We start from the raw sequence: 10,716 nt of genomic DNA on the forward strand, positions 1-10,716 counted from the left end.
ACATGCATTGCTGACATTCTAATTGTGTACTTGCTACACTAAGTTCAAAACCTGTATCTGACAATTTATTGCCCATGTCTGAGAAAAGACACAGAAAACAGCTGAAAAGCACAAACCCAGCCACTTCTAAACAACTTAAGTCTAAAGCTAATGAAATTACAAGAAGTAGTAGGTAAAATATATGTAGTGGGCGTGGCAATAACATTTTTGTAAAGATAGTTTCTGCAATTATACACTTTGTATGAGAGATTATTGTTTTTGGTTTACTCTGCAATTCTACATTCCATGGCTTATGCCGTAACTCAAATGTTCTAAAAAGTATTTTATTTTGGTGATAGTTCAGAAGATGATCGGGTAAAAAAATATGTAGATCATTATCTTTTCAACATACTTTATATTGGCCTTAGTCGCTTAAGTTGACTGGAAAACGCTTGACCAAATTATAATTTTTGGTGTGGGTGCTGCCGCTAGAATATGGCTCCCGAGTGGCGCAGCGGTCTACAGCACTGCATCTCAGTGCTTGAGGCGTCACTACAGACCTCTGGTCTCGACCCCAGGCTGTATCACAACCGGCCGTGATTGGGAGTCTATAGGTATGAAATTGGTCTAAGGCCCCGGATTTAAGCTGGAGGCGTCATTGTAAATAAGAATTTGTTTTTAACTGACTTGCCTAGTTAAATAAAGGTAAAATACAATTTTAAAAATATAGGGGAAGCACTGGCATGTTAGCTTTTGCTCTGCCAAACCAGACTGTGATTCAATACTGGTTTCTGCTGACATCGTTTCCTTTCACCTGTGATGTCATCATGTTGAAACAGACTGGCAAATGATTCTGTTACAATTGTCAATAAAATAAACATTCTGGCTATGCCCTACAAAAAGGATTGTTGTTGTTAATACTGCTACTACTACTACTACTACTGCTGCTACTACTACTACTACTACTACTACTACTACTATTACTACTACTACTGCTGCTACTACTACCCACCACCACACTGGCTGCCACCGCTACCACCACCACCACTACCGTACTGCCACCACTACCACCACCACCACCTGCCACTACCACTACCATCACTGCCACCACTACCACCACTGCCACTGCCAATACCACTGCCACTACCACAACCACCACCGCCACCACTGCTGCCACCATCACCACTACCACCACCACTGCCACTACCACTGTCATTGCCACTACCACCACCACTACCACCACCACCACCTGCCACTACCACCCCCACTGCAGACTACACCACGCCACTGCACTGCCACTGCAAAAAAACACACTAACACAAAATTGAAAACACACCAATACACCACCACCACCACCACTACACGACAGCACTCACCACTCTACCACTACCACTACTGCCACTAATACCACCGACACCACTACACTGCCACTGCCGCTACCACCACCACCACTACCACCACTACCACTACCACTACACACTACTATCACAATACCACCACTACCACTGCCACCACCACTACCACTACCACCACCACCACTACCATCACTACTACCACTGCCAATGCCGCTTACCATCACCACATACACTATCATTTCACTGCTACCGCCACTGCACAGCACTGCTAACAATTGCACCACGCTCTACTACTACTACGCTACTACTACTGCTACTACTACTACTACTACTACTACTACTACTACTCGCTACTACTACTACTACTACTACTGTGCTGCTACTACTACCTCCTACTACTGCTACTACTACTACGGAGCTACCCTCTCCCCCTTGGAGAGGTAAGACCACATTATATACTATCACTACTCTTGATTGAGACCAATGAAGAAATACTTTTTATATATTGTGAGTATTTGTATTTCATTCCAATTATACATACTGTACCTCTCATTTTATGATATCTATATTCTATTCTGTATCTATATACAGTACCAGTCAAGTTTGGACACACCTACTCATTCCAGGGGTTTTCTTTATTTTACTAGTGTTCTACATTTGTGAGAATAAGATAGTGGAAGACATCAAAACTGTGAAATAACACATATGGAATCATGTAGTAACCAGAAAAGTGTTAACCAAAAAAACTGCTGACACTCCTGGCATTCTCCTCTCAACCAGCTTCACCCTGGGAGGAATGCATTTCAATCTAACAGGTGTACCTTGTTAAAATTTAATTTGTGGAAATTTATTTCCTTCTTAATTTGAGCCAATTAGTTGTGTTGTGACAAGGTAGGTGGGGTATACAGCAGATAGCCCTATTTGGTACAATATAAAGTCCATATTATGGCAAGAACAGCTCAAATAAGCAAAGAGAAACGACAGTCCATTATTACTTTAAGATATGAAGGTCAGTCAATCTGGAAAATTTCAAGAACATTGGAAGTTTCTTCCAAATGCAGTCGCCAAAACCATCCGATTGCAGCCCAAATAAATGCTTCACAGAGTTCAAGTAACAGACACATCTCAACAACTGTTCCAGAGGAGACTGCGTGAATCAGGCCTTCATGGTCGAATTGCTGCCAAGAAACCACTATTAAAGGACACCAATAAGAAGAAGAGACTTGCTTGGGCCAAGAAACCTGAGCAATGGACATTAGACCGGGTGAAATCTGTCCTTTGGTCTGATGAGTCCAATTTTGAGATTTTTGGTTCCAACACACCGTGTCTTTGTGAGTCGCTAGAGTAGGTGAACGGATGATCTCCGCATGTGGTTCCCCACCGTGAAGCATGGAGGAGGAGGTGTGATACTGTCTGTGATTTATTTAGAATTCATGGCATACTTAACCAGCATGGCTACCACACAGCATTCTGCAGCGATACGCATCCCATCTGGTTTGCGCTAGTGGGACCATCATTTGATTTTTCAACAGGACAATGACCCAAAACACACCTCCAGGCTGTGTAAGAGCTATTTGACCAAGGAGAGTGATGGAGTGTGCATCAGATGACCTGGCCTCCACAATCACCCGACCTCAACCCAATTTGAAATGGTTTGGAATGAGTTGGACCGCAGAGTGAAGGGAAAAGCAGCCAACAAGTGCTCAGCATATGTGGGAACTCCTTCAAGACTGTTGGAAAAGCATTCCTCATAGAAGCTGGTTGAGAGAATGCCAAGAGTGTGCAAAGCTGTCATCAAGGCAAAGGGTGGCTATTTTTGAAGAATCTCAAATATAAAATGTATTTTGATTTGTTTAACACTTTTTTGGTTCCATATGTGTTATTTCATAGTTTTGATGTGTTCACTATTATTCTACAATGTAGAAAATAGTAAAAATAAAGAAAAACCCTTGAATGAGTAGGTGTGTCCAAACTTTTGACTGGTGCTGTATGTACTGTATAATACTATTCAGTATCTGTATATGTACAGTATAGTCCTATTAGTATCTGAATTATATATATACTGCATGATACTATTCAGTATCTATCTAGTAGATACTTCCTTCATACAGGACCACAAGAGACAAATGTGTATCCGAGAGTTCATCGGACTCTGGGAAGTAGATAAAGCATTTTTTTAAACATTTTAAGTCATTTAGCAGACGCTCTTATCCAGAGCGAATTACATTATTTTTTTATTTTTCATACTGGCCCCCCGTGGGAATTGAACCCCACAACCCTGGCATTGCAAACGCCATGCTCTACTAACTGAGCTACATCCCTGCCGGCCATTCCCTCCCCTACCCTGGGACGACGCTGGGCCAATTGTGACGCCGCCCCCATAGGTCTCCCGGTGCGCCGCTACGACAGAGCCTGGATTCGAACCAGGATCTCTAGTGGCACAGCTAGCACTGCCGATGCAGTGCCTTAGACCACTGCGCCACTCGGGGACTGATTTGCCAAAAATCCCAGGGGTATCACTTTAACCTCAGGAGTCTCTGTGGAACGCATCTTAGAATGACTAATAGCATCAAACACCCAACAGAGACTCCTATTATTATATCTAAGATGCGTTCCACACAGTTACAGCAAGCCCCAGGCGTACGTTTGAGAAGAGTGGTTGCCCTGACGTCAGTCACACATTAGCCAAGCGGTTCTCATGTGGTGTAGTGATTTGGATCTGAGAGGAACTGATTTAGTCACCATTCCCTTTTAAAATCGGGGTTCTGTGCTGAGTCACATGATTCAACTGATGGAGCAGTTTATTCATGTATTAATTGGCACATTCCACGGCAGAATAGGCGGAACGATATTTTTTTGGGGGTATCGCAGATTGTTCAGGCAATTCTCACATATAAACTGGGAGGAAGGTTGTTTTGACGTTTGTATCACAAACAATTTTTGAGAAAATCATGATGGAAGTGGCAATTGTAGGCTCTTTTTAGACTTATACAGTCGTGGTCAAACGTTTTTTGAGAATGACACAAGTATTGGTCTTCACAAAGTTCGCAGCTTCAGTGTTATGAGATATTTTTGTCAGATGTTACTATGGTATACCTGAAGTATAATTACAAGCATTCCATAAGTGTCAAGGCTTTTATTGACAATTACATTAAGTTTATGCAAAGAGTCAGTATTTGCAGTGTTGACCCTTCTTTTTCAAGACCTCTGCAATCCACCCTGGCATGCTGTCAATTAACTTCTGGGCCACATCCTGACTTATGGCAGCCCATTCTTGCATAATCAATGCTTGGAGTTTGCCCGAATTTGTGGGTTTTTGTTTGTCCACCCGCCTCTTGAGAATCGACCACAAGTTCTCAATGGGATTAAGGTCTGGGGAGTTTTCCTGGCCATGGACCCAAAATGTTGATGTGTTTGAGTTGCATTGTTTTAATGCTTTAGCTCTCTGTCCCTACAGCCCTGCTGGTCGGCTTCATCCTCACCATGGCCAACATGAGCTTCTTCTCTGCCCTGCTGTGCTTTCTTCATCACTTCCTCCAAGCTGACGCGCTCGCTGGAAACAAGAAGTCGAAGAAGCTGGACTCTGAATATAAAGAAGGTAACAAGCTACAGTAGCTAAGCTAAATGAATCTCTAGAGATTCAGGCCACACCCCAGTCAGGCCACGCCCCCAGTCAGGCCACGCCCCAGTCAGGCCACGCCCCAGTCAGGCCCACACCCCAGTCAGGCCACGCCCCAGTCAGGCCACGCCCCAGTCAGGCCACACCCCAGTCAGCAACAGCCTGCTACTGGATTGGTTGGTCTATCTGCCTCAGTCAGTGATATCTGACAAACCTGCATAAGCCATTTGACCTTAAAGGGATAGTTCACCTTTTTGAAGTTTTAGTTTATTTAAACAAGGGAAAAAAACAACCCCCTAGGGAGGTCAAAAGTAAGTGAAACATTTGGAAGTGAACTATCATTTTAATGTGTGTCCCCTTTGCCCTCCAGGTGGTCAGAGGAACTGGGTGCAGGTGTTCTGTAACGGTGGTGTCCCCACAGAGCTGGCCCCTGCTCTATATGATCGAGGTCAATCAATGAATTTAATTAATTATACATTTAAATACATACAGCTGCCTCAGCCAACAGTACATCATCACACATCTGAGGTTATTTCCATTGTGTGGTCTGGTTAATATCAGGTGGGTCCTGGGAGATGCCGGTGGACTTTGGGAAGCAGTACTGGCCTCCTGGATGTGCCTGTCTCTGCTGGGGGCCTTGGCCTGCTCTACGGGGGACACCTGGGCATCAGAGGTGGGGCCCGTCCTCAGCCAGACCAAGCCCAGGCTCATCACCTCCTGGAGAGAGGTTCCTACAGGTACACACACACACACCTGGGCATCAGAGGTGGGGCCCGTCCTCAGCCAGACCAAACCCAGGCTCATCACCTCCTGGAGAGAGGTTCCCTACAGGTACACACACACACCTGGGCATCAGAGGTGGGGCCCGTCCTCAGCCAGACCAAACCCAGGCTCATCACCTCCTGGAGAGAGGTTCCTACAGGTACACACACACACGCGGGCATCAGAGGTGGGCCCGTCCTCAGCCAGACCCAAACCCAGGCTCATTAACTCCGTAAGGGCCAGATATACAGTACCAGTCAAACGTTTGGCTACACCTACTCATTCAAGGGTTTTTCTTTATTTTTACTATTTTCTACATTGTAGAATAATAGTGAAGACATCAAAACTATGAAATAATACATATGGAATCATGTAGTAACCCAAAAAATTTAAACAAATCAAAATACATTTTATATTTGAAGATTCTTCAAAGTAGCCACCCTTTGCCTTGATGACAGCTTTGCACACTCTTGGCATTCTCTCAACCAGCTTCATGAGGTAGTCACCTTGAATGCATTTAAATTAACAGGTGTGCCTTCTTAAAAGTTAATTTGTGGAATTTCTTTTCCTTCTTAATGCGTTTCAACCAATCAGTTGTGTTGTGACAAGGTGGGGGGGCTGATCACCGGACAACGATGAGACAGCCTATAGGGAGGGGAGGTCAGAGACCTGGCCGTGTGGTGCCAGGACAACCTCACCCTCAATGTGACCAAGACAAAGGAGATGATTATGGACTACAGGGAAAAAAAAGAGGACTGAGCACACCCCATTCTCATCGATGGGGCTGTAGTGGAACAGGTTGAGAGCTTCAGTTCCTTGGTGTCCACATCACCAACAAACTATCATGGTCCAAACACACCAAGACAGTCGTGAAGAGGGCACGACAGCCTATTCCCCCCTCAGGAGACTGAAAAGATTTGGCATGGGTCCTCAGATCCTCAAAATGTTATACAGCTGCACCATCGAGAGCATCCTGACTGGTTGCATCACCGCCTGGTATGGCAACTGCTTGGCCTCCGACCACAAGGCACTACAGAGGGTAGTGCGTAGCCCAGTACATCACTGGGGCCAAGCTTCTGCCATCCAGGACCTCTATACCAGGCGGTGTCAGAGGAAGGCCCTCAAAATTGTCAAAGACTCCAGCCACCCTAGTCATAGACTGTTCTCTCTGCTACCGCACGGCAAAGCGGTACCGGAGTGCCAAGTCTAGGGTCCAAAGACTTCTCAACAGCTTCACCCTAAGCCATAAGACTTCTGAACAGCTAATCATGGCTACCCAGACTATTTGCACTGCCCCCCACCCCATCCTTTTACGCTGCTGCTACTCTGTTAATTATTTATGCATAGTCACTTTAACTCTACCCACATGTACATATTACCTCAACTACCTCAACTAGCCGGTGCCCCCGCACATTGACTCTGCACCGGTACCCTGTATATAATATGTATATAGCCTCCCTACTGTTATTTTATTTTACTTCTGCTCTTTTTTTCTCAACACTTTTTGTTGTTGTTTTATTTTACTTTTTTACTAAAAAAATAAATGCACTGTTGGTTAAGGGCTGTAAGTAAGCATTTCACTGTAATGTCTACACCTGTTGTATTCGTGCGCCTGTGGCTAATAAAATTTGATTTGATTTTGATCAAAACTATGAAATAACACATGGAATCATGTACAATGTATATATTTTTTTTAGAACAACACTTGAATGAGTAGACGTGTCCAAACTTTTGACTGGTACTGTGTGTGTGTGTGTGTGTGTATATATATATATATAACCAGTAATGACTAAATGAATGTTTATAATGGTGCTATTATACCATGTAATAATGCTATGTCCTATCACAAGTGGAGGATTAGGGTATAGGACATGGTCAAAGGTCAAGTCTCATGCTGTCATGAGGCTTGTTAACAGAAGTTAAAGGATATATCCATATTCAGGCTATTCCTGGCAGGGTCTGTCTCTCTATGGGGGGGTCATGAGACCTTTGGACCATGTCTTTCAGCCCACACTATGGCTAAGTCCAAATGGTACAAATACCCTGGTCAAAAGTAGTGCACTAGTATAGGGAATAGGGTGCCATTTGGTGGAGTGTATGTAAAAAGAGGGTACTTAATTTTGATAGTTGTTACTATTATTGTCTCTAGACTGGTCATTTCCCAACCTGGTCTACGAGTTGTTACATGTTGGGCTGGTGTGGGGTGTCATTTCCCAACCTGGTCTAAGAGTTATTACATATTGGCTGTTATTTCCAACCTGGTCTAAGAGTTATTACATATTGGGCTGTTATTTCCCAACCTGGTCTAAGAGTGATTACATATTGGGCTGTTATTTCCCAACCTGGTCTAAGAGTTATTACATATTGGGCTGTTATTTCCCAACCTGGTCTACGAGTTGTTACATGTTGGGCTGTTATTTCCCAACCTGGTCTAAGAGTGATTACATATTGGGCTGTTATTTCCCAACCTGGTCTAAGAGTTATTACATATTGGGCTGTTATTTCCCAACCTGGTCTAAGAGTGATTACATATTGGGCTGTTATTTCAACCTGGTCTAAGAGTTAACATATTGGGCTGTTATTTCCAACCTGGTCTAAGAGTGATTACATATTGGGCTGTTATTTCCCAACCTGGTCTAAGAGTTATTACATATTGGGCTGTTATTTTCCCAACCTGGTCTAAGGTGATTACATATTGGGCTGTTATTTCCCAACCTGGTCTAAGAGTTATTACATATTGGGCTGTTATTTCCCAACCTGGTCTAAGAGTTATTACATATTGGGCTGTTATTTCCCACACAACCTGGTCTAAGAGTTGTTACATATTGGGCTGTTATTTCAACCTGGTCTAAGAGTTATTACTATTGGGCTGTTATTTCCCCAACCTGGTCTAAGAGTTATTACATATTGGGCTGTTATTTCCCAACCTGGTCTAAGAGTTATTACATATTGGGCTGTTATTTCCCAACCTGGTCTAAGAGTTACAGCATATTGGGATGTTATTTCCCAACCTGGTCTAAGAGTTATTACATATTGGGCTGTTATTTCCCAACCTGGTCTAAGAGTTATTACATATTGGGCTGTTATTTCCCAACCTGGTCTAAGAGTTATTACATATTGGGCTGTTATTTCCCAACCTGGTCTAAGAGTTATTACATATTGGGCTGTTATTTCAACCTGGTCTAAGAGTTATTACATATTGGGCTGTTATTTCCCAACCTGGTCTAAGAGTTATTACATATTGGGCTGTTATTTCCCATCCTGGTCTAAGAGTTGTGTTAAGTTGGGCTGGTGTGGGCTATGCCTCCAGGCCCAGCTAGGCTCAGTTCGGTAGAGCATGAGACTCTTAATCTCAGGGTCGTGGGTTCGAGCCCCACGTTGGGCGCACATCTTTTGATTTGAAAGCCTTTCTCCTTCTGATAAATGTGTCAGCATTTTAGACACTAGAGGGTTGGTTGGAAAGAAAGTCAATCTGTTTACTGACTGTTCAGTCAACAACTTTTCTTTTCACATTGATGAGTAACAGGATAAAAGACTGTGGGTGATATGTGAAATCTAAAAGGGGACAGGGTTGGTTCACACTGAGGCCTGTATGGGGGTGGTGATATGTGGTGATGCAAGCCCGGCTAGCTCAGTCGGTAGAGCATGAGACTCTTAATTTCAGGGTCGTGGGTTCGAGCCCCACGTTGGGCGGGGAGTGTTTTGTGTTCAGTGCTAGTTTCAATGTAGGTAAGGGATAGTAACCACATAGTATACTGTAAATAGTCTAGTCTTCCTGCATCCTGTTCCTATTCTGGGAGCTTGTTTTTAGATAAATGTTTCTACTACACCTGTGCCTACTAGTGGATCCAATTCACCGTCCAGGAGGGGGCAGGGTTCGCGCCTCATGGTTTGTAAAGGGGGAGTTTCCTAATATGATGCAAGCCCGGCTAGCTCAGTCGGTAGAGCATGAGACTCTTAATCTCAGGGTCGTGGGTTCGAGCCCCACGTTGGGCGCTAAGCTTTTGATTTGCATACCGGGTAGTTTCCTGGACACAGATTAAGCATAGTCCCAGACTAAAAAGCACTTCCTATGAAGAGTCTCAATTGAGCATGTTTTTGGACTAGGACTTCATCTGTGTCCGGGAAACCAGCCTTAGAGGTATAGTTGTTAGTACAGGTGCAACATAAATGACCAGTATCTGTTGGACTGTTTAGTTCAAACAACAACTTCTGACAGTGATGAGTACTAGGGTGGTGATATAGAGGACTGGTGAAATCCAAGAGGCAGGGTTGGTTCACACCCTGTGAGGTCTGTCAGTGGACAGGGTTGGTTCACACCCTGTCAGGTCTGTCAGTGGACAGGGTTGGTTCACACCCTGTGAGGTCTGTCAGTGGACAGGGTTGGTTCACTACCCTGTGAGGTCTGTCAGTGGACACGGTTGGTTCACACCCTGTGAGGTCTGTCGGTGGACACGGTTGGTTCACACCCTGTGAGGTCTGTCAGTGGACACGGTTGGTTCACACCCCTGTGAGGTCTGTCAGTGGACAGGGTTGGTTCACACCCTGCTGAGGTCTGTCAGAGGACAGGGTTGGTTCACACTGAGGCCTGTAGGGTGGTGTTATGTGGTGATGCAAGCCCGGCTAGCTCAGTCGGTAGAGCATGAGACTCTTAATCTCAGGGTCGTGGTTCCGAGCCCCACGTTGGGCCACATCTTTGATTTGAAAGCCTTTCTCCTTCTGATAAATGTGTCAGCATTTTAGACACTAGAGGGTTGGTTGGAAAGAAAGTCAATCTGTTTACTGACTGTTCAGTCAACAACTTTTCTTTTCACATTGATGAGTAACAGGATAAAGACTGTGGGTGATATGTGAAATCTTAAAGGGGACAGGGTTGGAGTCAGTTAATTGAAATGTAATGTAAATAATGTATATCACTGACAGTTGCGACTCCACTTACAACTATTCTCAGTGTTGGGAAGAAGATCATTCCAGGAAATGACTGTGGCAGGTGATGTTAAA

At 44.2% G+C, this 10,716-nt stretch overlaps 1 long non-coding RNA gene and 3 other non-coding genes across 4 annotated transcripts; all 4 read left to right on the forward strand.

The window, feature by feature from the left end:
• Positions 1-4,921: 4,921 nt before the first annotated feature.
• On the forward strand, positions 4,922-5,698 carry LOC123491010. The gene is made up of 3 exons (XR_006661125.1): positions 4,922-4,932; positions 5,324-5,401; positions 5,515-5,698. It is a non-coding gene; the product is annotated as an uncharacterized LOC123491010 (long non-coding RNA).
• Positions 5,699-9,025: 3,327 nt separating this feature from the next.
• Positions 9,026-9,100, forward strand: trnak-cuu. The gene has a single exon. It is a non-coding gene; the product is annotated as a tRNA-Lys (tRNA).
• Positions 9,101-9,335: 235 nt separating this feature from the next.
• Positions 9,336-9,408, forward strand: trnak-cuu. Its single transcript has one exon. It is a non-coding gene; the product is annotated as a tRNA-Lys (tRNA).
• A 230-nt stretch (positions 9,409-9,638) lies between these two features.
• On the forward strand, positions 9,639-9,711 carry trnak-cuu. The gene has a single exon. It is a non-coding gene; the product is annotated as a tRNA-Lys (tRNA).
• Positions 9,712-10,716: the final 1,005 nt, after the last annotated feature.

Source organism: Coregonus clupeaformis, unplaced genomic scaffold (genome assembly GCF_020615455.1).
Source record: "Coregonus clupeaformis isolate EN_2021a unplaced genomic scaffold, ASM2061545v1 scaf6489, whole genome shotgun sequence".
Classification (NCBI taxonomy): Eukaryota; Metazoa; Chordata; class Actinopteri; order Salmoniformes; family Salmonidae; genus Coregonus; species Coregonus clupeaformis.